At 31.7% G+C, this 26,540-nt stretch overlaps 3 long non-coding RNA genes across 3 annotated transcripts; 2 read left to right on the top strand and 1 right to left on the bottom strand.

Moving 5' to 3' along the window:
- Positions 1-8,856: 8,856 nt before the first annotated feature.
- LOC134258643 (uncharacterized) lies at positions 8,857-9,972 on the bottom strand. Its single transcript, XR_009990194.1, has 2 exons — positions 9,461-9,972; positions 8,857-9,331 (listed from the first exon to the last, which is right to left on the bottom strand). It is a non-coding gene; the product is annotated as an uncharacterized LOC134258643 (long non-coding RNA).
- Positions 9,973-15,188: 5,216 nt separating this feature from the next.
- On the top strand, positions 15,189-17,525 carry LOC134258644 (uncharacterized). Its single transcript, XR_009990195.1, has 2 exons — positions 15,189-15,464; positions 16,663-17,525. It is a non-coding gene; the product is annotated as an uncharacterized LOC134258644 (long non-coding RNA).
- A 1,676-nt stretch (positions 17,526-19,201) lies between these two features.
- On the top strand, positions 19,202-26,102 carry LOC134258645 (uncharacterized). Its single transcript, XR_009990196.1, has 3 exons — positions 19,202-19,961; positions 24,696-24,771; positions 25,979-26,102. It is a non-coding gene; the product is annotated as an uncharacterized LOC134258645 (long non-coding RNA).
- Positions 26,103-26,540: the final 438 nt, after the last annotated feature.

Raw genomic sequence — 26,540 nt, forward strand, 5'->3', positions numbered from 1 at the left:
TATAATAGGAATTATAATATTAGGTTTCAAGTATATTTTAGAAAAATATCTACAGATTCACCTAACACATATTATACAAACAAGCAAATTTATAGAATTGTGGTCCTCCGCTTTCGGCGTCTTTGTGGATGAGATGTAATTTTTTTATGACATATTGTGTCTAATATGAACATTCTATCATATGTCATTTATTTAGAAATTATCATTGAAGTTGATTTTTTTTTGAAGGATGAACACCCTAATCCTGACCGTTAAAAAGTAATGGCCAAAGTAAAAAAGTTAAAAGTAGGTCAACTCCAAGGTCAAGATCAAAAGGTCAAAGATGTTGGTATCAAATGAAAGGTCTTCTCACAAGGATTACATATGTGAAGTATGAAAGCCCTAGCCCTTACTGTTCAAAAGTTATGGTCAAGGTTAAATTTTTTTTCATAAGTACGTAAATCTTTTAGGTCAAGGTCAAAAGGTCAAAGTTGTTGATATCTAATGAAAGGACCTGCCACAAAGAATACATATATGAAATATAAAAGTCCTAGTATCGTTTAAAAGTTGTGACCAAAGTTAAAGTTTTTCTAAAAAGGAGTTAAAACTCCAATGTCAAGGTCAAAGGGTAAAAGTTGTTGGTGTCCAATAAAAGGTCTTCTCAAAAGGATTACATATGTGAAGTACGAAAGCCCTAGCCGTCACCGTTCAAAAGATATGGTCAAGGTTAAAGTTTTATAATGAGTACGTAAATCTCCAAGGTCAAGGTCAAAAGGTCAAGGTTGTTGGTATCCAATTGAATGTCTTGCCTTAAGAAATACATATATGAGATTTAAAAGTCCTAGTATTACTGTTAAAAAGTTGTGACCAAGGTTGAAGTTTTTTAAAAGTAGTTAAAACTCCAGGGTCAAGGTCAAAGTGTAAAAGTTATTGGTATCCAATGAAAGGTCTTCTCACAAGGATTGAATATGTGAGGTACGAAAGCCTTAGTCCTCACCGTTCAAAAGTCATGGTCAATGTTAAAGTTTTTTTATAAGTACGTAAATCTCTAAGGTCAAGGTCAAAAGGTCAAAGTTGTTGTTATCAATGAAAGGTCTTTGCCACAAACAATATATATGTGAAATATGTAAGTCCTAGTATCCACTATTCAAAAGTTATTGCCAAAGTAAAAGTTTGGAATTTTTGTGTAAAAGTGGGTCAAACTCCAAGGTCAAGGTCAAAAGGGCAAATTTGGTGGTACCCAAAGAAAGGTCTTGTCACAAGGAATACACATGTGAAATATGAAAGTCATAGCTCCACTAAATCAAGAGTTATGGGCAAGGTTAAAGTTTTTGTGACGGACAGACTGACGGACTGACAGACGGACGGACTGACGGACAGACTTTGACTTAAAATAAATTAATGATTTGAAATCTGTTCTTTGATAAGCAATGTTGCGGGCGCCTCTTTCAAAATTTGTGAATTTCATGGCTTTTGGATTAAAACATGAACAAAATACAATCGCTGGAAAGTTGTTATATGATACTCAGGTGACCTATAAGGCCCGTTGGCCTCTTGTTTTTATATATTTTCATCGTCCATAATTTGTAACAACCCTAACTACACATACTATCGTCCATCGGTACATATATTCGCCAGCTGGAAAGTTACACGTTCATATTGTGGCCTACGACACCATGAACCTTACCCTCAAAGTACACACTCTATTTATTAACAAACTTTCCCCACCCCACACCTACAAACACATACAAAGGTGACCCTGCACGATTCTTACTTAAATGATGAGAATATCTACTGCTTTCTAATGAAAAATGCAATCAAAATATAATGGAACGAATAAATATTTTTATTTTTCCTTTTGTTCTTTTTTTCCTTCTTTTAGTTTCTTTTCTTGGTCTACTACTAAATTAAAAATTATTCTGAACTTAATTGACCAAAATGATTTTTTTTTTAATATTGCTTTATGTCGAGGCAAAATATTACAAGACATAGTGTAATTATCCACAAATTATGTTAGATAAATTATTTTTTTTATCAGACTCGACGCAAAATATAATACATCATATTTTTTTTTACATCTAAAAAAATCCCAGTTTATTAATTTTTCGTTGTTATTTAATTTGAAAATTTACAATACTGTTTTAGTTAGGGATTTGCACCTTACATGAGATGATCTTCTGTGCAGTGTCTCCTTTTTAGAGGGTGGGAGTATTACTTTTTAAAAAAAAAAAAAAGTTATCTTTCTCATTAATGTTTGGTCATATAAAGAGAAAGTTGTTCTTTTTATGTAGAATTGTTTACTTATTTTTTCTTTCTTTTTTCATTTAAGAAAATCTGAGGTCTAGGTCAACCGGTCTTTACACTGTATGGAAAACCCATATTTCAGGTAAACAATTAATCTTCTTTAGTTCTATACGGACTGTGATATCGTTGTTTAGTTAATACATATGCACTGTACGTCCAAGAGTGTTCCGAGAGTGCTCTTTTCGGTGCATCTATAATTATATAATTTTATAGAGAAGACTTTTTGAACAAAAATAAAGTAATTTATGTTTATAAGAAGAAAATACCAAAGCAAATCCTGCGTTGTGTCTAACTGAGCCTTAAGAACGTAAACCTTTTGACGCATAAAAAGATAATGCTAATACAATCGTAGAATTCACAAGTTTCCCCCGTAAAAATATATATTTAGAAAATCTAACCTTCATAATCTGTGATTAAACGTAACATAGGCGTGTATAATGTAAAATAAATAACAAAAAATGATAATTTCTATCCCAGATTCTTTGCATTAATATAAGGGACAGACATGGGCACGATTACTGAAAAATGTAATCGATTAATAATCGATTACCTAGAGGAATTTTTTGTGTAATTGATTAATTATCGATTACAGTCAGTTTTGTACTGTAATCGATTGTAATGGATTACTTTTGACAAAGTAATCAATTAACAATCGATTACTTTCAATTTTCTTCTTTTTATTCAATAACTTAGATTGTTAAATAAAAAGAAGAAAATTGAAAGTAATCGATTGTAATCTGAAATAACTTAGATTGTTTCAGAAATTATTTGATATCTTAATGCAATTTGCAAGTATTTGAACATTTTGGCATTTCTGTATGATTTAAATTATAGCACTATAGATGTAAACAATTTCTTGTGCTGAAGAAAGCTAGCTAACGCCTGATTATCTGCAGTCAGGGATATTCAAGCCAATAAGCAAAGATAACATAGTGACACTTAAGACCCCTCTCTTTTAAAGCGTGAGTTCTACGTATTCCCACTTTAAAAATTTCAATTTCACCTATTCCCACTTGGTAAAATCAATAGATTTTTAGACAATTTAATTTGTTTTTAGACTAATTACGTCCCTTCTTAGATTTTTTTTTTGTATTTTGTACATTTTAAGACATAAAATAACGAATACATTAAAAATATATGAATGATTTCATTTAAAATTAAGGTTTAAGAAAATAACAAAGAAAAAAAGTCTAACAAGATTAAGCACTTTCATATCCTGATTCTAGAACATAGAATAAATAGATTTATCGGGGGAGGGAGGGGGTCATTTAAATTGCTGGATTTTAAAATAAACATTGTGAAAATGATTAAATTCAGTAATTATTCTTTCAAATGATAGTAAAAAAGTATGCTTTATAATTCTAAAAATCAAATAAACATGTACCAGTCCTCTATTCCAACAGGTATTCATTAATTAGGGAATAACTAATTTGGTATTTGCGACCATTAATGCTGATTTAACGGTCGCAAAATTTAAGTATAACAATTTAAACATGGAAATGATTTTGCAAATTTAAAGCACAAGCAGATATGATAAATATTTTCCTCTTATTTTACTATTAGGTCTGAGCTAGTACAATGTAGGTTATATTTCAGGTACAATGTAATTTGTATTTATATAAAGCACTCAAATCTATTTTTGATATATGTTATTCTGTCAGAAGACAAAGTTTGTCAACATCTAAAATATGAAAAAAGACTTGACCAGTATGTCTTTAATGCAAATTTAGTTTACATTATTCAAGTTATGATTATAAAAATTTGGGTGGATTGATTTTAATACTTATTTTAGACTGACTGGAAATGATTCTACGTTACAAAATAGCATTCATGTATAAAGGAGATGTATAAAGTCATCGAAAGTAACCAATAAAGTAATTTTAATTACAATAGAAATTTTAGCTGTAATCTAAAATAGATTAAATTACGATTACAAGTAATCGATAATCTTATCTATTACAGATTACTGTCAATTACGTTTTCCATACCATTTGTTAGTCCATTATTTATACATTGAATTGACGACGGATTTTTTTCCGTTATTTCCTGACCATGACAACGAGCACACGGCGGGGGGGACCGGTCGGCAGGGGATGCTCACTCCTCCATGGCACCTGATCCCACCTCTGATGTTTCGGAGGTCCGTGTTTGCTCTGCTCTTATTTTGTATATTGTTTAATGGACTTTGAGATTGAATACTTCGTTATCTCCATATCCTTCTTCAAAACAAGTAATCATAACATTCGATTACGATTACCCCATGCCTGATAAGGGGCATATTTAAAATATTTTTATTTTCGATGTCTCATAATTGAAGACTAGTGGACATGAAAACAAACAGGCATAGTGTACTTGAATGGGATTTTCACCTATTCTAGTAGGGATTTCTTAAGAACACGGTTTAACCGTTTAGCCAAATTTTGTCATACAATCTTACGTCACGTGCGTAAAACCAAATCTCAAAACAATGATATTCCAATGTAAATATATGGACAGGTAATAATGTAAATTATCCAGTTTATATAGAAAAATAGTAATTATAAAGGTATCTACCGATGTCGTAGCCAACAAAAAGACAAAGGATCAGGGGGCGCATTGAAGACCCCGGCGGCAGGTCCAGGACTGGGTCATGGTGGGGCCCAAAAGATGAAACCCTTCAAGCCAATTGAATTTTAAAATCGGAACAGTGTCTTAGAATTTTTTTTTTTATTTTCTAGCATCGTAGATCCAAATATTAAAAAAAAATAACGAGTGTTGACTATTCTTTAAACTCCATTAATTCCCCATTAGCAGAAACATTATGAAACATATGGAGATAAAGAAAAGCAATCAAGCTTAAAAGTCTATATTAAATAATACAAAAAAGGAGCAAGGAAAACACTAATTCCATAACCTCAGAGGTGGGCCAGAGGATTGGAGAAATGGGCATCTTCTGTTGACTGGTCAAACTCACCGTGTGTACCTTGTAATGATCGTGAAAAACGGAAAAAGTTCTCTTCGTTAATAAAAATAAGAATGAAAAACACTAAGTATTATTCTTATTCAATGATATCAATGGTATCAACCACAGGACTTACGAAATGATGACTTTAACTTCTTGTTTTATTAGTTCATTTGTCATTAATTCAACTAGGTTAAGAAATATTGGAAGACCTGGCCCAGAGATCATGAAACAGACGTAGACTTAAGTCAAATTTACAAGCCCCTTTGAAAAGAATATTCAGTATTTAAATGAATCTAAAAATTTGCAAAATACAAAACTTTTGTGAAACAATACTGAAGGATATTTCATTTTGGTCTGCTTGACTTCTATAACATTAAAATACGTGATAAAAACAATTTGACTTATACTTAAGGTGTTTCATAATCCTGAGTCCTGGCCCCGGGATCATGAAGCATCTTAAGCTTAAGTAAAAAAATGCCTTAGATGCTGAATTGTTATAGAGGTCAAGCAGCCCAAAATGAAAATGCTTTCCGATTTTGTATCACCAGCCTGCTGTTGCAAGCAAATTATGAGTTTCCTCTGATAAGTTTTAAAGATTTTATAGATAATTGAAATTTTGACTTAAGTCTAAGTCTGTTTCATGATCCCGGGGCCTGGTCTCCCAAACCCATATATATATATATATATATATATATATATATATATATATATATATATATATAGAATTTTTTTTACCTAGTGTATTTTTGGAATCTTATTAATATTTCATAACAGAAAATGGTGATCAATGCGCTTCTTTAGCACTGCAGAGCAATTAATATGACCTCTTTGTACTGTAATTAAGTCTAATTCAAATATTTTTTTGTTCAATTTTTTTCTTTAATATTTTATTATCCAAATGAATTATTTGAACAAACATAGTCTTTTTTATATTGAATTGTCACATTTAAATTTGTGACAACAAAAAAACTTTAAATCATTTTTGCACAGTCAATTATTTGACCTTTCTGAACTAAAAAAAGTTGGGGTCTGTGATGCTTATTTTTAGATAAAGGTTAAATAAATCTAATTGTATTCTTAAATTTGGTAATTTTTTTCAAGAAATTTAACGATATATTTGATGTATATTTGCTATAATTATGATGAAAAAATACAGGAAAGTTGTGAACCAATGACAAGGAAATAGTTTTTTTTAAAGAGTTTATTTAACAGTAGTTAAATGAGTAGAGAATACAAATGATGATCGTATAGTGGTCAACAACAAGAGAGATCGATCGTTAAATGGCTCGTGATCGTATAGTCTCTCCCTCCTAGAACGTTGCTCCGAAGAGCCCCGCTCCACGATGTGCGGCCCAGATGAGAGCGAGAGAGTGAGTGCTAAGTAAAGTTAGACTGAAATTTTATAATGTACAATATACGATACTCATTTACATAAGAAATAAACAAATCAGATTCTAGCAAACACGCTGTACAATAAATTTGGTCAAAATCCTAGAACTTTATAAAATAAATTATAATATAAACATAAGCTTTAGTTCAGGGTACTGGTATTGTGCAAAAGTTAATATAATGTTAAAGAAAGTTTTTGCAATGTTCCGTTACTGTTCCTGTATTGATGTCCGAAGATAGATAAACATCCTGGTTGACTACAGTGTCCTTAAGGACGTTCGATCCTGATATTTTGAGCGTATTTCGCGCAGGTCCTTTATTCATAAAATTAAGCATCATTTTTAGGTTCTAACAATAAAACTGAATTCTACAGTGCAAATTAAACTATATTCAATGAAAAAACCGCGATTAAATTCCATTCAAGTAGAATTAAGCGAGGGACTATATTTTGTGGCGGAAGGTTTTTTAGACGAAAATGATCAGTTTTTTCCATTTGAACTATAACAGTACTGTTAATTTTGGATGCCTATTTTTCCATGCTGGTTGCACACAAAGCTGTTTTTTGCAGTGAAATATGCTTTGCTGGTTCTGAAATATCTATTAAATTATTTCTTATGAATTTTATCAACAAAGTGTGACAAATATAGTAAATATATTCTGAAAATCCTGGAAAAAATTGAGCCAACTTTAACGTAAAATTCACACTTTTTTTTGTAATATCTGAAAATGTACATCATATACCCCCACTTTTGATGTTCTTTTCTAAATATTCAAGATATCTTTGACCTATTTGCTTAAAATCAGAAAAAGTTTAAGACTTTAAAATAATTTTATTGCTTATTATATTTTCAATGCCGGAAAAATAACATTTTATTAGTGCAGAAAGGTCAAATAATTGATTATGCGAAGCAATTTGAAACTTTTTCTTAGTCACAATTTTTAAGCGTCTTTTTTTAAACAGACTTAGAGTTCATTTTGTTTCATGCTTTAATTGGATAAAAATATTACAGGGAAAACGTCGAAGATGTAATTTTTAATTAAGACACAAATTTCAGTGCAGAAAGGTCACATTAAATGTACTGTAGCGCTAAAAGAAGCATATTGACCCCCATTTTTTTTTTTTGCATTTTAATCAAGCTATGTATGCAGAAACTAAAAATATACTTGGCAAAAAAAGTTTAAGACTTTAAATATCTTTATCGAACGTCGTTAATCCAATTAACGGGTTTGTTTACATTAGGGAAAGGTACTACACTTTCACATCCCGATGGATTATAGGTCAGTGCATTCTATATTGTGCTATCATGATTACATTTTACATGTTGTAATAAGCTTATTCTATTTTCTTTATGAAAATAATTGTCTCAATCCCGATAGGTTTACATTCGACCCCATGTAATAAGAAATTTCAACAGGAATCGTAATAGTGAGGATAAATTCGTTATATCAATTCAATTTACATCTGCTCTTAATTTTGTACATTTAGAAAGATATTTTCCCTGTTTACATAACTCTGTTACATTTTTTGTCGACAACAACTGAACAAGTTTAAAAGTAGAGAGTTTTAGGAGATAATATTTCTTAATATACTTTTTTCTAACATCGGGAAGAAATAGACAAACCAGAGTATAATGATACTCGTCTTCAACCTGTGACATTGAACAAAATTTACATAATCTTCCTATTCTAGGAATATTGATAAATCTTCCTCGTTCTTTCTCTAGTTGGTGAGAAGACAGACGATATTGACTGATATGTTGTACATATTTTTGTGATATATATATATATATATATATATATATATATATATATATATATATATATATATATATATATATATATATATATATATATATATATATATATATATATGTATATATAATTTTAAATATAATTGTAAATCAAAACTATCACTAAAATACTTATACAAAATGCACTTCGGAGAACCTTCAAAATGTCTTCATGCTTCTTGTATGAACATGTCATCCAACCATTGTTTCACCTCAAACAAAAAAAATTTCATTAATTAAGAATACAGTTCCTTGTATAACCAAAGCTTAAAACATTTCTGTGACGTCATCTTTTGTTAAACCTGGTTCAATAAATTTGTTATTGTCCTGCACCCCGTCCAATAAGTTACTGTAGGTGTCCAATAAGTTTCAGCTTATTGGACAGGTACAGGTAACGTTAAAATAAGAACAAAGAGCGAGGCAAATAAGTAAACAGTACTTAAAAGGCAATGACAAATCAAACAATTTAATATGAACAATGTAGGAAATTAGTAGCGTTAAATGTTAATATTTCACAAAAAATCCTATTGAAAATGGCACAAAAAATCCAGTGAATTGAATGTCTCAGATTCATTATTGTAGACGCATCCGTGGCTCCGATTATAAAGTTCCTGAATTCACCGTTCATTGCTATATAATAGATTCATCTCCCAATACTTGATTCACGGAACATAATATATAATCCAATGGACACAAAGAATGATTGAGAAGAATGCATTTTCTTACAAACAACCTTGGGCTTTTTGTTTATTGAAATATCCATTTTTCCGCATTTAGCACAAAATTTCGCTCACAAAACTCCAACCGATCTGTAATTTCGTTCAGTGATTTATTACCATATGTCCACTTAGTCCTGCGTCGTTTGAGCGAGTGTCTGTCGTTGTTTTAAGGAGTGGCTGGGGTAAAATCCTTCCGAGTTCGAAACCTGCACACAAAAGAGAAAGTGTTGCATTTAAAAAATAATACATCAGAAATAATCTCCCAATTTCAAAGAAAATGCTTAAACAGTTGTAGGAGTAAAATCCTTCAAATCCCATTGCTTTACAAAAATTACCTGTTAACGGGAAACTCCGAAACATAAGAATATGTATCCGGATGTCATAGTAAAAACTTGAATTGAGGCATCCTGGTGTAATCGATAAATGGCATCGTAAAAACACCCGATTCTGAAGGTATTTTTTCAAAATCAAACTGCACGTCGTCATCCGTGGTCGTTGCGTTGTAAAATGAATAAATTGTCAAGAATTTAGTAGAACTGACTTTTACGCATGCGTTGTATAGATAAAAAATGTCGCAATGCGGACAAATAAGACTAAACAAAGTTAATGTTCATATTTATCGATATAAAACACCTCTCAATGATTCCTACTATCAATAAAATCAGAAAAAAAAACCAAAACTGGTTTTCTTTGGCCTAACTCGAACAGTGCCAGGTAGTCATCCAACCAGAACGAGACCTTACCTGTGGTTGTCCAATAAGTTAACAATGGAAGTGTTCGACAATGGTGAAATGTTTTAAGTAAGTTATAAGCCTCAAACTGACCATTATGTCAGATATTAGACTCGGGTCGTCTAATATCTGACATAATGGACAGTTTTCTTCTTATAACCATTACCTAATGTATCAACAAGTTCTTTTCTATGTGACAACCAGCAAGGAAAAGTGTTTGATTCACACTCATCTAACATTTCTTGGTATATATTTCTTAAAATACAATTATTCCTATTTTCTTTTTATTTTAACTAATACTTCAGTATTCTAAATTTTCTGTTCCATTGTAATGGTTTCTGTCCTAGTTCAAAATAAACCATCATTGATGCAGTGCTCGCAATACAGTTAAGGTGCACAACGGAATTATCAACAATATTTTGTAATGAAAAATACATTCATAATCGGGATGGCGATTTTTTTAAATACATTTTTTTTTTATATCGGATAACTCTAATTATGGTTAATAACTACATACTGATGTCGAATAGATTTTATATTTAGACTTGTCACGTGATGCGGCAGTCATGCGATTTTAGCACATTTACTTCAAGTATTGGTGTTACCCATAAATGTCACTAGTGCAAGGGCATAAACTACTTACAATTCCGAGTTTAGTTTATAAATATACAAGGTATACAACGAGAATATCATTATACATAATAAAATATTCATTAAATAGTTTGTCAATTGCCGGAGGATTTCTTTCTTCAAACATTTGATAACGCGATTTATCTCCTCTGCAGTGATTGGGCTGTGAAATTCAGGATATGCAGAATTGTCTATTTCTAAAGATACCGATTCACTACGGGCATGCATTGAATGTTGATTTGCAGAAAGTTCCTTATAGCGGTTATAAAATTCCGACAGATCCGGTCCACGTAATAGGTTTCTTTTTTGTTTGCGGAAAATGCGATAAAATTCTTTTGGATTTTTCTTCCTTAGATATTCCATTTGATCTCCTTGGTAAAGGAAGTATTCTCGTTTAACTTTTCATTCATATCTTATATAATTCTCTCAGAAGCGACCAATACATTTCTGTTAAAATGATTCCGTGAACTAGTGAACACATTCAAGTTTCTTAGATAAGTTTTACGTAACGCTGCGCACTTGTCATCAAACCAGGTTTATTGTCTATGTTTCTTCTTTTGCTTTGGTTGGATGTATTACTAATAGTTATTTCCTAACTACGATATGGGAGAAATTATACATCATTAAGTACCTGCGTAAATGTCTCAACACAATTTTTGACACCTTCTTTTGTTATTTCTACAATATTTATAGCGACCGCAAGGTGCTGTAAATGACTACATAATTCAGTTTTAATTTCATTGTATAACAAGTCATCCCATTTCGTTCTAACAAAACGTGTATTGTCATCACTTCTTTTATCATGATGCATAATAGATTTATTGACACAAATTTAAAATGCAGTGGAGCGTGGTCAGACCATTGAAAAGCTCAAGAATTTTAATGAATTTTTTGAAAAGAGATTACCATGTAAGACAAAAATCTGCTGAAAACCGAGTAGCGAACCTCGTTTGGCATCTTTTTAATGTCAACTTCTGGGCATGCACAAAGTACGCGCCGTGTGATCGCGGTCTGATAAGAACGCAGTAGAAACTTAGTATGATCGCCGTAGCAGCGCGACGAGATCTCCAACAACTTAGTGGGAGGTCCGTACGAACGCCGTGAAGGCGCACATGATCCCGACACGAACGCAGTCATAGTAAACTGCGCTTCCACGGAGACCTCACGGAGATGTCGCGGAGTCCTTGGAGATGTCACTGCGTTTCTATTGCGTTTTTACGGCGCTTCTAATGAGATTTATCGTCTTATGATTTTTTCGACTGCGATTACACACCGACAGCACGGAGTCGTCACTACGATCATTGCGCTCACATGGCGTTTCTACAGCGTCCGTTGGCGATCACAGTATGTTTATAGGGCATTGTTAGAGCGTTGTCAACCAGCAACTTCTGTTTTTGTCCCCCGCTTGAAAAGTGGGGGATATTAATTTGGGTCTGTCCGTCCGTCCGTCTGTCCGTCCGTGTTTACGAGAGTGCATTTATTGGGTATTTTTCATGCCAAGATTGTACTTATTGGGTACTTTTTGCTTATTGGGTATACCCAATAAGAAGTGTTGCTGAATATGCTTAAAACACCCTAATTGGGTATTTGCAGGTTAGTACCCAACAAAACTTGGACACGACGATTTGTCCAAAAAAGTGTCCAAAAAAGTTGCTTTCACGGACGCACCGTGTTTTGTTGTTTCAGTTTTACATTCGGAACTCTAAATTCTCGAGAGTTCCGAAAATCAACTTCCGTTGATCCTGATCATAACAACGTTTGTTTTCATGGGAAAAAAAATGGCGACTAAGAAACACTTAACGTCAACAAGATTTTCTGATTGAAAAGAGAAAAGGTAAGTTTATTCGATTAATATTTATCCATTGCTGGGTTCTTGTTTAAGGAAAATAGATTTTAATGTAATTTTGAAAACAATTGTGCACAAAATTAAAATAGATATATTGGAACAATTAATCCTAAGTTGCACTTGTTTGTATTTTGAATTTTCTCTGTCTTTTTAAGTCTCTTGAGGGCGAGAAGTATTTAGTAAATGATCGTATATTGTTAGATAATCTTTAATAAATCGAAAGTGTTTATTATTTAATTTTATATCATAACCAACTTAGTATGTTCTGTCAATGTATATTGGAAAGGGAAATGAAAATTTTAACAATCGTGTATTCATAAATCAGCTGTAAATTATCGGTTCATGTAGACAGTATCACGATCGCAAAGTGAGCTGAGATGATGATAAATGGGATAATTGACAGCAACTAAATAATTGTATGTAAGTTTATCTCATCTGATATGTAACTTAAGAGATTCATTGTATTACTGAAAAACTTTCAGTCAAAACAGTGCTTCTTTCTGTCTTTGATGTTAAATCTAGACCCTAAAAAGGGCATTGCAATCAAGGAATCAAAAGGGCACTTTGTGTCGCGACAGGATCTCACGAGGGCACTTTGAAAACAAATGTTACTGTCATTGAAATTCTATTTAACTTTTTTTAATTTTTACATACTTTAACATGTTTAATTACTTTAAATATCCTTTCATATTGAAATCTTTATTTAAAACAAGTAATTTAAAGATAAATTCATATATCTGTATTCCATTCTTTTTTTAAACAATGTTTTAATTATTGATTCAGAAACAAAAAGAATATAAAAAAGGCATTTACATCCAATTTCTTCAATAAAAAAAGTAGTAAGGTTACACTTGAGAAAATAATGGTATTAATCTAGCTGAAACAGGTGCAAAAATTATTAAAATTTGGAGGTATGATTGTTTTTTTACCTGCTTTGACTTTTATTTGTTTACAAGTACAGTCAATTTAAACATGAAAGGAAAATAATTTTTTCAGGGAAGGGGGGATGGGCATTTTGAAAAATACACGTAGAGACCATTCTCTTTACTTGGAAAATATTCTACCAACAGGATCATGTGAAAACTGGTCTTACTGCCATGCATAATTTGTTTAAAAAAAACAACTCTGCCTTTAATTAGAAACTTTGACCCTTAGCTTGTCAAATCTATCAGTTCAATCAAAGAAACTAAGTTAGTTTGTTTTTTTAAAGCCTTTTTTATCACATTACATTCAGTTTTTTGGTACACTGTAAGTATTTTATTCAGATAAAATATCCATTTTTTCTTCAAGTTGTACTATGTGTTTTATTCTACTTTCGGTTTATAAAAAAACGATCCTGATTTTTATTAGTTAAAAATTTACAAGTTTATTTATCTTTGGTCTTGGGCTAATTCTTGCATAATCAATGCAATCAAATGACAGTTTCTCAAGTTAAATTCTCTACCCAGACAGCCTGAGGCATGTTAATTAGCCAGGTGGCTGTGTGCGTGCGCTCAAGCGTGAAGTGATTTCCTGTCGTTGTTTAAATAAAGGGATTATCAGCATGCACTTAATAAACAGAACAGCAAAGGAATATTGCATAAACTGGGCATATTTATTAATTTTGGCTTAGGAAATAAGGGCATGGCGCCGAGAAAAAAAGGGCATGGCGCCGCGCTTTATTTTGATTTTTATTTAATTATTGTTTTTGTCATTTGTTTTAATTAATTTAAAAAAAATACTGAAATTGATATAGGGTACTATAACTATTTCACTTGATGGGTGTATAATTAGCATCGCGCTACACCCGGAGCTTCCATTTTTGAGGATGGGGCTAGTGGTTTTCTGCGCTAAATTCCCTAATATGGAAATATTCCAGACAGCATGCTCATATTATCCATAAATCTCCACAACTGCATCTATTTTGCAGTACTACAAGACTGATTTACAGTAACTTAAAAACGATCTTTCATTTCCTAATTTGAATTCCCCCCTTTCCTTGTTTAATATAGCAATATTTGCTTGTACATATATGCCTCACAGATATCTAATTATTAAATTATATACATTCACTCAATCAGCTCAATGATAAGTGTCATGCAATTATGTAGGTTTTTTTTTAAAGCCATACATGTCGTAACTGATCAAAAAATATATTTTTGAAAAATACAAAATTAAGTAAAGAAATATAGTTAATACATTTAAATTAAAGCTTTTCATACAATTCGGAGCACGGAGAACACCTCGTTTTATCTAATAATACGATTTTATCTTCTCTGTAATGTGTTATTTAAATCTTTTGTATTTTCTTCCAAGTCGGAGAAAATTCCGAGAATCCAAATTAAATTTTGATATCTTTATAACGCAATTGACTTAGATTTGTAATTTACGGAAAATTTCTATCTTTATCATGTTTATATAAAGTAATGATACAAATAATAAGTTCTTATAATTTTAGTCTAATAATTTTCATTGTACATACGCCATATATGGCTTTAAATGGTTCAAGATGAAAACAAAATGATTTTTGCTTTGTTTTACTTAGACGAACTAGTGAATGACCAGAAAAGGAATATTTAAACTCTTTTTTTTTTTTAATTTTTTAAAATCATTAATTTATATATGATTAAATTTTACTAGCGAAAATTAAATTAAACTTTAATTTTAAAAAGAATCATCTCTAGTTAATACCCTGACTTTTTTCACGATGAACTTTTTTTCAATGTTACTTTTTAATTTTTGCCTCTATATTTGGGCTTGTCACTTTTTACTTGGGGATAGTAACTTTATTGCCACAAAGCTGTGGATTAGTACTTGATTTCCTCTATTGCACAGCGATGACTATGATTTAATAGCACAATGGGTTTACGTATGTGAATTTATATGATTAATGCTTACTTGTGATTTTAGGATAACTGGAGATAATGATTCCTTTTTTCCATTGATATTACATAAATATTTTCCTAAGTATTATGTTACAATAAATTGGTTTAGATTTTTTTTATAAAAGTAATCAATAATTACAATGGAAATTAAAACCATAATCATGTTCATTGAGGATTTTCAATATGTAACAGGTCAAACAGGAACTTCAATTGTGAACATTGCAGAGAACACACTCATCAGAAGATGACCCTCAGAAATAGGACAATTGTAAGTAATCAGTAAAATGAACAGGAATACTTCATGCCAACCATAAGATTTTTAGAGACATTTTCGCTTCTTAAATTAGAAGAGATAGAGGGAAAAAACTTGTACATACTACATAACTACTAGGCAACCAACCTTTAACTGCAGGAAAGCTTTTGGTATGTGCAATACAGCTACATAAAACCTCTTTAGTATTCATGTTAAGTTTGAGAAAGTACCTTAGTATTTTTTCTAGTGTTTGCCAACATTTTCATGCACACTGTTTGCTTGTTTGTACTATCATTTTATTTTAAATTCTTCAGATGCCCTTTACCTTTGCCAGTTTAGAATCATTTGTTTTAAGGGCATCTGAGGGTTGGTTCCAGAACTTAATTAATTGTAAAGTAAATACTGGGGTACTATACGGTCATAGGTTATGTTAATACATGTATAACATTTTGTTCTGATAGAGGTGGCATACAGGAAAAGAAACAATACTAGATATCACTTCAAAGGAATAAAACAGCTTCATCTTGTAGGTGTATTTTATTTAAGGATCACTACTTCATGTCTGATGTGCTGAAAGTCATTCATAATCTGTTTGACTGTAATTTTTCATATTTTCAACTTCTATCCAGCTTTGTCAATTTTAATTAAATTTTGTGCAAAGCATACCCCAGGAAGGGGGGTGGAGTGTCAAGTGTGTCTCTGTCCCTGTCAATATAATTTCAAAGCAGTTAGTAAGGTTTGGTCAATTTTAAATCCTCTTTAGCAGAACCATTGGGCTAAAAACAATACTAATGTGAAAGCTTTATCATTAAGTGTATGTTTTTGAAGATTATGTTAATGTTGATATTACATTAGAAGTCTAAAATTTGCAAGGAATAGGTGTAAAATCTTTTTAAAATCTACTTCTTAACAATCAGAAACTAACATACTGTCTAATTAATATGCAACATCGTTTTGTGTGTTGAATGATGATTCCATTTTGATAAAATTATGGCAGATGGGGGGTAGGATGAAGATGCAGTTAGATATAGAAGAAAAAAAAGAGTTGATAGAATTTAGTTTTTTTCCATTTTATTTATCAATACATATTTCTGAATAAGAAATATACTTCTACTTGGCTTTTGGTTGGGTTTGATCAACATAAAGGGTGATCTTGCTGTAGTCAAGAAAAACATGTTTTATACGGCAAAGAAATGCCTTTATCTAATTGCAGAATGAATAAAATGGACAGAGGCAGAACTGAAGGAGATGCATGAAATGAGGAATATTTCAAAGATTGCCTGAGCATAACCACTGCTACTGGATAAACATATGGCAATATAAAAGAGCAGGGTCAATGGAGGTATCATACAGTATAGGCCATGAGAGACCCTGAAGAAGAAAGTATTGAACAAAAACAAAAAAAAAAAACCATTTTGACATTTAATGAAATATAGGATCAAAGTCTTACATGTAAAATTTGGGCATGTAATGACTTTTCTCTAGCTCTAAGACTTATAACAGTGATGATTTGATTTAATATCTTTATCCCGATTTGTCGAAAAGATTTGGACATAGTGCATCAATTATTTTAAAGTTTTGATACAACGAATTCATTCATTGTACTTGTAACTGAGTTTTCTGGTGCGACACTGTTTTATCGGCTTCAAAACTAAGTTTGTGATTTCCAAACCAGATTAATGAGATCATGTAATATCTTTTAACATCGGTGACTATTTAATCCATTCTTTTACATCTCAGAAGTATTTTTATTATTACAGGGAAAATATGCATTGTACATGTATCTGTAATAAACAGGATTATAGAAATTTTCTATATAATACAACACAATATTAGCAACTGAAGGCAAATATTTTATCAAGGGTGTGATCTATTTATCAATATGGTTTTCAGCATCTTGCTCTACCTGTAATGACTTGCTCCAAGTTCCAATATTTAAATTTAAATTTTGCAAACATGGTTATAAAATTCTTTAAAGCCAAATAGTTTAGGCACAAAATGCTTATATATTTCCTATCATTTGTAAAGTGTACACTGAATGAGATGTGGAATGTTAGAATTAAAATATTAAATATGTTTTGGACTTATGTGTGCTTATGCAGATAAATTTGAATTCAGCTAGGGAAGGTAAATGTCATACTTATTGGGTTTGCAATCTAATGCAAGAGTATAAATATCCAAGACAAATTTGACAATTTTAATGAAGGGTATAAGTAACCCAAGAAGAATTGGACAGGTAAACATCACTTGTTGGGTTTTATTCTAATGTTGGGATGTAATATCCAAGAAGAGTTGAACCAATGTCCAATACCTATTGGGTTTTCTTTCTTATGAAAAAAAAATTGAGTAACCCAAGAAGAATGTCCAATACCTTTTAGTTTATATACTATTGAAGGGATGAAGATATCCAAGAGGAATTGGACAGGTGTCCATTACATGTTGGGTAGTATTCTGATGAGGGGATTCTCAAGAAACCCAAGAATTAGACAAGTGTCCATTGCCTGTTGGGTGGGATGTAGATATCCAAGAGGAGTTGGACGAATGTCCATTACCTGTTGGATGGTATTCTGATGAAACAATTCAAGAAACCCAAGAAGAATTAGACAAGTGTCCATTACCTGTTGGGTGAGATATAGATATCCAAGAGGAGTTGGACAGGTGTCCATTACCTGTTGGGTGGTATTCTGATGAAACAATTCAAGAAACCCAAGAAGAATTGGACAAGTGTCCATTACCTGTTGGGTGGGATGTAGATATCCAAGTGGAGTTGGACAGGTGTCCATTACCTGTTGGGTTGTATTTTATGAGGAGATTCAAGAAACCCAGGAATGAGACAAGTGTCCATTGCCTGTTGGGTGGGATGTAGATATCAAAGAAGAGTTGGACAGATGTCCATTACATTTTGGGTGGTGATCTGATGAAACAATTCAAGAAATCCAAGAAGAATTGGACAAGTGACCATTACCTGTTGGGTGGGATGTAGATATCCAAGAGGAGTTGGACTGTTGGGTTGTATTGTATGAGTCAAGAAACCCAAGAAGAATTGGACAAGTGTCCATTGCCTAGATATCCAAGAGGAGTGATGTATTACCTGTTGGGTGTATTCTGATGAAACAATTCAAGAAACCCAAGAAGAATTGGACAAGTGTCCATTACCTGTTGGGTGGGATGTAGATATCAAAGAGGAGTTGGACAAGTATCCATTACCTGTTGGGTTGTATTTGAATGATGCAAATCAAAAAACCCAAGAATTAGACAAGTGTCCATTGCCTGTTGGGTGGGATGTAGATATCCAAGACGAGTTGGACAGATGTCCATTACCTGTTGGGTGGTATTCTGATGAAACAATTCAAGAAACCCAAGAAGAATTGGACAAGTGTCCATTACCTGTTGGGTGGGATGTAGATATCCAAGAGGAGTTGGACAGGTGTCCATTACCTGTTGGGTTGTATTTTGATGAGGAGATTCAAGAAACCCAAATAGAATTGGACAATGTACACATGTTCAATTGTTCTTGGGTAGTTTAATCCCTTCGTCAAAATACAACCCAACAGGTATAGGACACCTGTCCAATGCCTGTTGGATACCTTCATTCTGTCCAACATGTAATGGGCATTTGCTTATTATTAATTGGTCATGACTCAAAAAGGTTTCTCCTTAAATACTTAATTTTGTTATTCAAGAAAGGTTGAACAGAGTCTGATGTGTTGAGTTGTGTTTTCACAATTCAGGTTTTTTTTTCACTTAGGTATTCATATATTTTAATATTAGTTATTTTGAAATATACAGGTGTATATCCTTATTGCTAAGAACAAATTAGTTAGGTGTTACAATAAAAGAGCTATATCACAGAAATTGACAAAAATATGGGTTCAAAACCAAAGGTTTTCAGTCTTGTCTGAATTTACCAGCAAATATTAAATATATAATAAATTTGAAATGAAAAAAAAAACAATAAGAAAAAACCCAATAAAATACGGACACGAGGATTAATATCCAATAAGATTTGAACAGTAACTACCCAAATAATGCTCTCTCGTGTGTACACTTTTTTTGTATCCAATAAGCAGTATCCAATAGGACTTGGACTTGATGTACCCAATATATAACCAAATGTGTGTCCGTCCGTCTGTCCGTCCGTCCGTGTTTACGAGAGTGCATTTATTGGGTATTTTTCATGCCAAGATTGTACTTATTGGGTACTTTTTGCTTATTGGGTATACCCAATAAGAAGTGTCGCTGAATATGCTTAAAACACCCTAATTGGGTATTTGCAGGTTAGTACCCAACAAAACTTGGACACGACGATTTGTCCAAAAAAGTGTCCAGTTGCTTTCACGGACGCACCGTGTTTTGTGTTTCAGTTTTACATTCGGAACTCTAAATCCTCGAGAGTTCCGAAAATCAACTTCCGTTGATCCTGATCATAACAACGTTTGTTTTCATGGAAAAAAATATGGCGACTAAGAAACACTTAATGTCAACAAGATTTTCTGATTGACAAGAGAAAAGGTAAGTTTATTCGATTAATATTTATCCATTGCTGGGTTCTTGTTTAAGGAAAATAGATTTTAATGTAATTTTGAAAACAATTGTGCACAAAATTAAAATAGATATATCGGAACAATTAATCCTAAGTTGCACTTGTTTGTATTTTGAATTTTCTCTGTCTTTTTAACTCTCTTGAGGGCGAGAAGTATTTAGTAAATGATCGTATATTGTTAGATAATCTTTAATAAATCGAAAGTGTTTATTATTTAATTTTATATCATAACCAACTAAGTATGTTCTGACAATGTATATTGGAAAGGGAAATGAAAATTTTAACAATCGTGTGTTCATAAATCAGCTGTAAATTATCGGTTCATGTAGACCAATGTAGACAGTATTACAATCGCAAAGTGAGCTGAGATGATAATAATTGGGATAATTGACTACAACTAAATAATTGTATGTAAGTTTATCTCATCTGATATGTAACTTAAGAGATTCATTGTATTACTGAAAAACTTTCAGTCAAAACAGTGCTTCTTTCTGTCTTTGATTTTGACTGAGTGTCTGCTTTATTTTGATTTTTTTTTAAATTATTGTTTTTGTCATTTGTTTTAATTAATTTAAAACAATACTGAAATTGATATAGGGCTACTATAACTATTTCACATGATGGGTGTGTAATTAGCATCGCGCTACACCCGGGGCTTCCATTTTTGAGGATGGGGCTAGTGGTTTTCTGCACTGCTAGGAATCCCCTTTGGCTATTAGGATTTTTAAAATACACATGTAATACATGAAAAGCACCATTTGAATTCCCCCCTTTCCTTTGTTTAATATAGGTATTTCACTCATTTTTTGCTATTAAATTCCCTAATATGGAAATATTCCAGACAGCATGCTCATATTATCCATAAATATCCACAACTGCATCCATTTTGCAGTACTACAAGACTGATTTACAGCTAAAAACGATCTTTTATTTCCTAATTTGAATTCCCCCCTTTCCTTGTGTTTAATATAGCAATATTTGCATGTACATATATGCCTCACAGATATATCATTATTAAATTATATAATTAACTCAATCAGCTCAATGATAAGTGTCATGCAATTATGTAGCGTTTTTTTAAAGCCATATATGGCGTAACTGATCAAAAAATATATTTTTGAAAAATACAAAATTAAGTAAAGAAATATAGTTAATACATTTAAATTAAAGCTTTTCATACAATTCGGAGCACGGAGAACACCTCGTTTTATCTAATAATACGATTTTATCTTCTCTGTAATGTGTTATTTAAATCTTTTGTATTTTCTTCCAAGTCGGAGAAAATTCCGAGAATCCAAATTAAATTTTGATATCTTTATAACGCAATTGACTTAGATTTTGTAATTTACGGAAAATTTCTATCTTTATCATGTTTATATAAAGTAATGATACAAATAATAAGTTCTTATAATTTTAGTCTAATAATTTTCATTGTACATACGCCATATATGGCTTTAAATGATTCAGGATGAAAACAAAATGATTTTTGCTTCGTTTTAATTAGACGAACTAGTGAATGACCAGAAAAGGAATATTTAAAATCTTTCTTTCATTTTTTTAAATCATTAATTTATATATGATTAAATTTTACTAGCGAAAATTAAATTAAACTTTAATTTTAAAAAGAATCATCTGTAGTTAATACCCTGGGGCCCGTTTCATCAAAGGTCGTACGCCCAGTCGTAGCGCTACGCCGGCGTAAAGTCGGGACTAGCACGAATATTTGCATTTCATTAAAGAGCGTATCGTTACGCCTGACTAAATTTAGGCCAAAATTTTACGTCTACTCATGGGTAGGCGTAAGTTAGGGCGTAAAGTTAAAATAAGGCTTTTTTATTAATTTTAGCGAGTTCTAAAGAAAAAGTAAGGTTCTAAGAAGAATTTAAAATATAAACAATGCATTATTAAATTATACATATTATGAAGAGGAGGGGGGGGTTGTTACAACTACTTGGGGACTTAGTTGATTTGAGTAATAACGTACTCAAATAATATTTTGATAAATTTCTGCTGAGAAGAAAAGATTGTCTTATTAGAGATTTCTTACGTTTTGACAATGCATTCATACACATTTGATTGTGGTATTGTATGTCTAAGGTATTGTAAATCAATTTACATATATAACTGTATTTCTACACCCCGCTTGAAAAGCGGGACGGTACATGTATATGTACATGTATATACTATTTAGTAATCGGGATGTCCGTCCGTCCATCTGTTACGCTTTGGGGGTACCCATCTCTATCCACAACTCCTTTCATATCACTGATTGAAATTTGGTGAAATTTTCACAGAATCTTTATTATATATTGCCATTGTGCCTTATTGTACTTTTTGATCCGACACATATTTTGGGTTTCCCACAGCAAAACATGGACACTGCCATTATATTTATATGGAAGGCGGGGGGATATCTTTTATTGAACTCATTGCTTACGGTACCTCTAGTTTCTTTTTCATTTACTAAAAAGAGACCCATTAAAATTGTATATTTTTTTCAAAAATATTTTCCAACAGCATATTTTCTGAAAAAAAAATCGGTTTTAAAAGCATAGTTATCATTTTTCATGTAATTTTCTACATTTAAGAAAAAAATTCAAAAAAAATAACCCATCTTAAAACCAAATAGTTTTTGTCATGTTTGAAGAGTCCACTTCTTATTTACTTCTCGTCCACATGCGTGGATCTGGAAGGGTTCAGAACCTCCCGAATTTGCAGATTAATTAACATTGAATGTACAGATTACTTAGTTAAGGACGAAAGTAATTATTTTCCTAGGTATCTGGGACAAGTGATGTTCCCGGCGAATCATAGACCCCAACCCAGGGAGGGGGTTGGGGTCTCATAGACAATAAGAGATTTTTGAAAGTGGTAATAAATTATTGCTTTTATAATATCGATGTAAGACGGTGATAAATACACAGTTAAGTTCAAGAATGAATTATTCCTAATTTTTTTCTCAGACAAACATTAATGCAGAAGACATCTTTAATTTTCATAATTTTGTTTAAAAAAGCAAATCTTACATAGTATAAGATAATTTGAGCGCATATAAAGCACATATAAGATGAAAATATAAATGTTTTTGATTTCCTGCATTACTTACATTTTAATGAAAACAAAATAAAGAGTAGCTGTAACTAAATTTTAAAGACAGAGACCACACAAGCAGAGAATTTTTGTAAGAATATCTTTGTAGTCATTTTTCCAAACCCCCTCTCTCTCTCTCTCTCTCTCTCTCTCTCTGCGTACTTTTAAAACGGTACATCACATTTAATCTGCAGATAGTAAAGATTTTTTTTCTATAACTGAACAATTATGAATCAGTTGAATTGACAAAAAAAATAAATACAGAGAGGATTATCTAAAACATGTAATATATTACCATAGTAGTAAACGTATAAAATTTATTTCTTGACTCAAAATGTGTTCATAGGTAAACCGTTTGCATTTTGTTTTCATTATTTTTGCTTGCATATACATTTTTTATTAAAATTTTTATATCTTATTTTGTCTCAGACTAATTATTAGTATTTGTCTGTAGAATCAGTATTTATCGAATCATGAAATTTATTATCAAAGGCGAAATCAATTTCGGGAAAATTTATTTCCATCAAGTTTTGCGAATTTATTAACCTTGTTCAATCCTTTCAATTTATTAGACTTTTATTTTGAAAAATTGTAAAAAACTAAAATTGGTGTGGCTGTAATTAAATTAAACCCATCCAAAATGAGTATTAATTTTATATCTAGTTTCTATTTGTACTTTGACGTGCTACAATTTATTAATATTTCAATATATTGCAATACAATGACAAAAAATATCGTATCGCAATACGATTTTGTAATATCGATATATTGGCAATTTTTTAAGATTAAGGAATCTAGTCATTAAATATAAAAACTGTCCTTTTCATCCTTTCAATTTATTAGACTTTTATTATTGAAATATTGTAAAAAACTAAAATTGGTCTCTTAAAAGATGCATGTCTCTTACATAACACTATAAACCCATGCATGTTTCAATTAGTGCAAGTATCAATTTATCTATAACTTGTGTTATTCTGTACTTTGACGTGGTACAATTCATACATGTTTGTACACTTTGGGCAATGTTTATGTTTTAGCGCCTGCGCAATGCAACGTTGTCAAGGACTTAGTCCTGTGACTAAGCGTATCTTTTACGACTAGACTTACGCCACTTGGTGAAACGCAAATTACGCCCGACTAAATTTTGGCGTAATCCCCGGAAGTACGCCTAAGTTAAGGCTTAACTTTACGACTTTTGATGAAACGGGCCCCTGACTTTTTTCACGATTAAATTTTTTTCAATGTTACTTTTTAATTTTTGCCTCTATATTTGGGCTTGTCACTTTTTACTCGGGGATAGTAACTTCATTGCCACAAAGCTGTGGATTAGTACTTGATTTCCTTTATTGCACAGCAATGACTATGATTTAATAGCACAAAAAAGCTAATGGGTTTACGTACATGTATGTGAATTTATATGATTAATGCTTACTTGTGATTTTAGGATAACTGGAGATAATGATTCCTTTTTTCCATTGATATTGCATAAATATTTTCCTAAGTATTATGTTACAATAAATTGGTTTAGATTTTTTTTTTACAAAAGTAATCAATAATTACAATGGAAATTAAAACCATAATCATGTTCATTGAGGATTTTCAATATGTAACAGGTCAAACAGGAACTTCAGTTGTGAACATTGCAGAGAACACACCCATCAGAAGATGACCCTCAGAAATAGGACAATTGTAAGTAATCAGTAAAATGAACAGGAATACTTCATGCCAACCATAAGATTTTTAAAGACATTTTCGCTTCTTAAATTAGAAGAGATAGAGGGAAAAACTTGTACATACTACATAACTACTAGGCAACCAACCTTTAACTGCAGGAAAGCTTTTGGTATGTGCAATACAGCTATATAAAACCTCTTTATTATTCATGTTAAGTTTGAGAAAGTACCTTAGTATTTTTTCTAGTGTTTGCCAACATTTTCATGCACACTGTTTGCTTGTTTGTACTATCATTTTATTTTAAATTCTTCAGATGCCCTTTACCTTTGCCAGTTTAGAATCATTTGTTTTAAGGGCATCTGAGGTTGGTTCCAGAACTTAATTAATTGTAAAGTAAATACTGGGGTATTATACGGCCATAGGTTATGTTAATACATGTATAACATTTTGTTCTGATAGAGGTGGCATACAGAAAAAGAAACAATACTAGATATCACTTCAAAGGAATAAAACAGCTTCATCTTGTAGGTGTATTTTATTTAAGGATCACTACTTCATGTCTGATGTGCTGAAAGTTATTCATAATCTGTTTGACTGTAATTTTTCATATTTTCAACTTCTATCCAGCTTAGTCAATTTTAATTAAATTTTGTGCAAAGCATACCCCAGGAAGGGGGGATGGAGTGTCAAGTGTGTCTCTGTCCCTGTCAATATAATTTCAAAGCAGTTAGTAAGGTTTGGGTCAATTTTAAATCCTCTTTAGCAGAACCATTGGGCTAAAAACAATACTATGTGAAGCTTTATCATTAAGTGTAGAGATGTTTTTGAAGATTATGTACCCCTAATGTACTGATAGTGTTACATTAGAAGTCTAAAATTTGCAAGGAATAGGTGTAAAATCTTTTTAAAATCTACTTCTTAACAATCAGAAACTAAAATACTGTTTAATTAATATGCAACATCGTTTTGTGTGTTGAATGATGATTCCATTTTGATAAAATTATGGCGGATGGGGGGTAGGATGAAGATGCAGTTAGACATAGAAGAAAAAAAAGAGTTGATAAAATTTAGTTTTTCTTCCATTTTATTTATCAATACATATTTCTGAATAAGAAATATACTTCTACTTCTTGGTTGGGTTTGATCAACATAAAGGGTGATCTTGCTGTAGTCAAGAAAAACATGTTTTATACGGCAAAGAAATGCCTTTATCTAATTGCAGAATGAATAAAATGGACAGATGCAGAACTGAAGGAGATGCATGAAATGAGGAATATTTCAAAGATTGCCTGAGCATAACCACTGCTACTGGATAAATATATGGCAATATAAAAGAGCAGGGTCAATGGAGGTATCATACAGTATAGCCATGAGAGACCCTGAAGAAGAAAGTATTGAACAGAAACAAAAATAAAACCATTTCGACATTTATTGAAATATAGGATCAAAGTCTTACATGTAAAATTTGGGCATGTAATGACTTTGAAGAAGAAAGTATTGAACAAAAACAAAAAAAAAAAAAACCATTTTGACATTTAATGAAATATAGGATCAAAGTCTTACATGTAAAATTTGGGCATGTAATGACTAGCTCTAAGACGTATAACAGTGATGATTTGATTTAATATCTTTATCCCAATTTGTCGAAAAGATCTGGACATAGTGCATCAATTATTTTAAAGTTTTGATACAACGAATTCATTCATTGTACTTGTAACTGAGTTTTCTGGTGCGACACTGTTTTATCGGCTTCAAAACTAAGTTTGTGATTTCCAAACCAGATT

The sequence above is a fragment of the Saccostrea cucullata genome, unplaced genomic scaffold, assembly GCF_032062105.1.
Source record: "Saccostrea cucullata isolate Sc308-1 unplaced genomic scaffold, CSIRO_AGI_Scuc_v1 ctg3124, whole genome shotgun sequence".
Taxonomy (NCBI): Eukaryota; Metazoa; Mollusca; class Bivalvia; order Ostreida; family Ostreidae; genus Saccostrea; species Saccostrea cuccullata.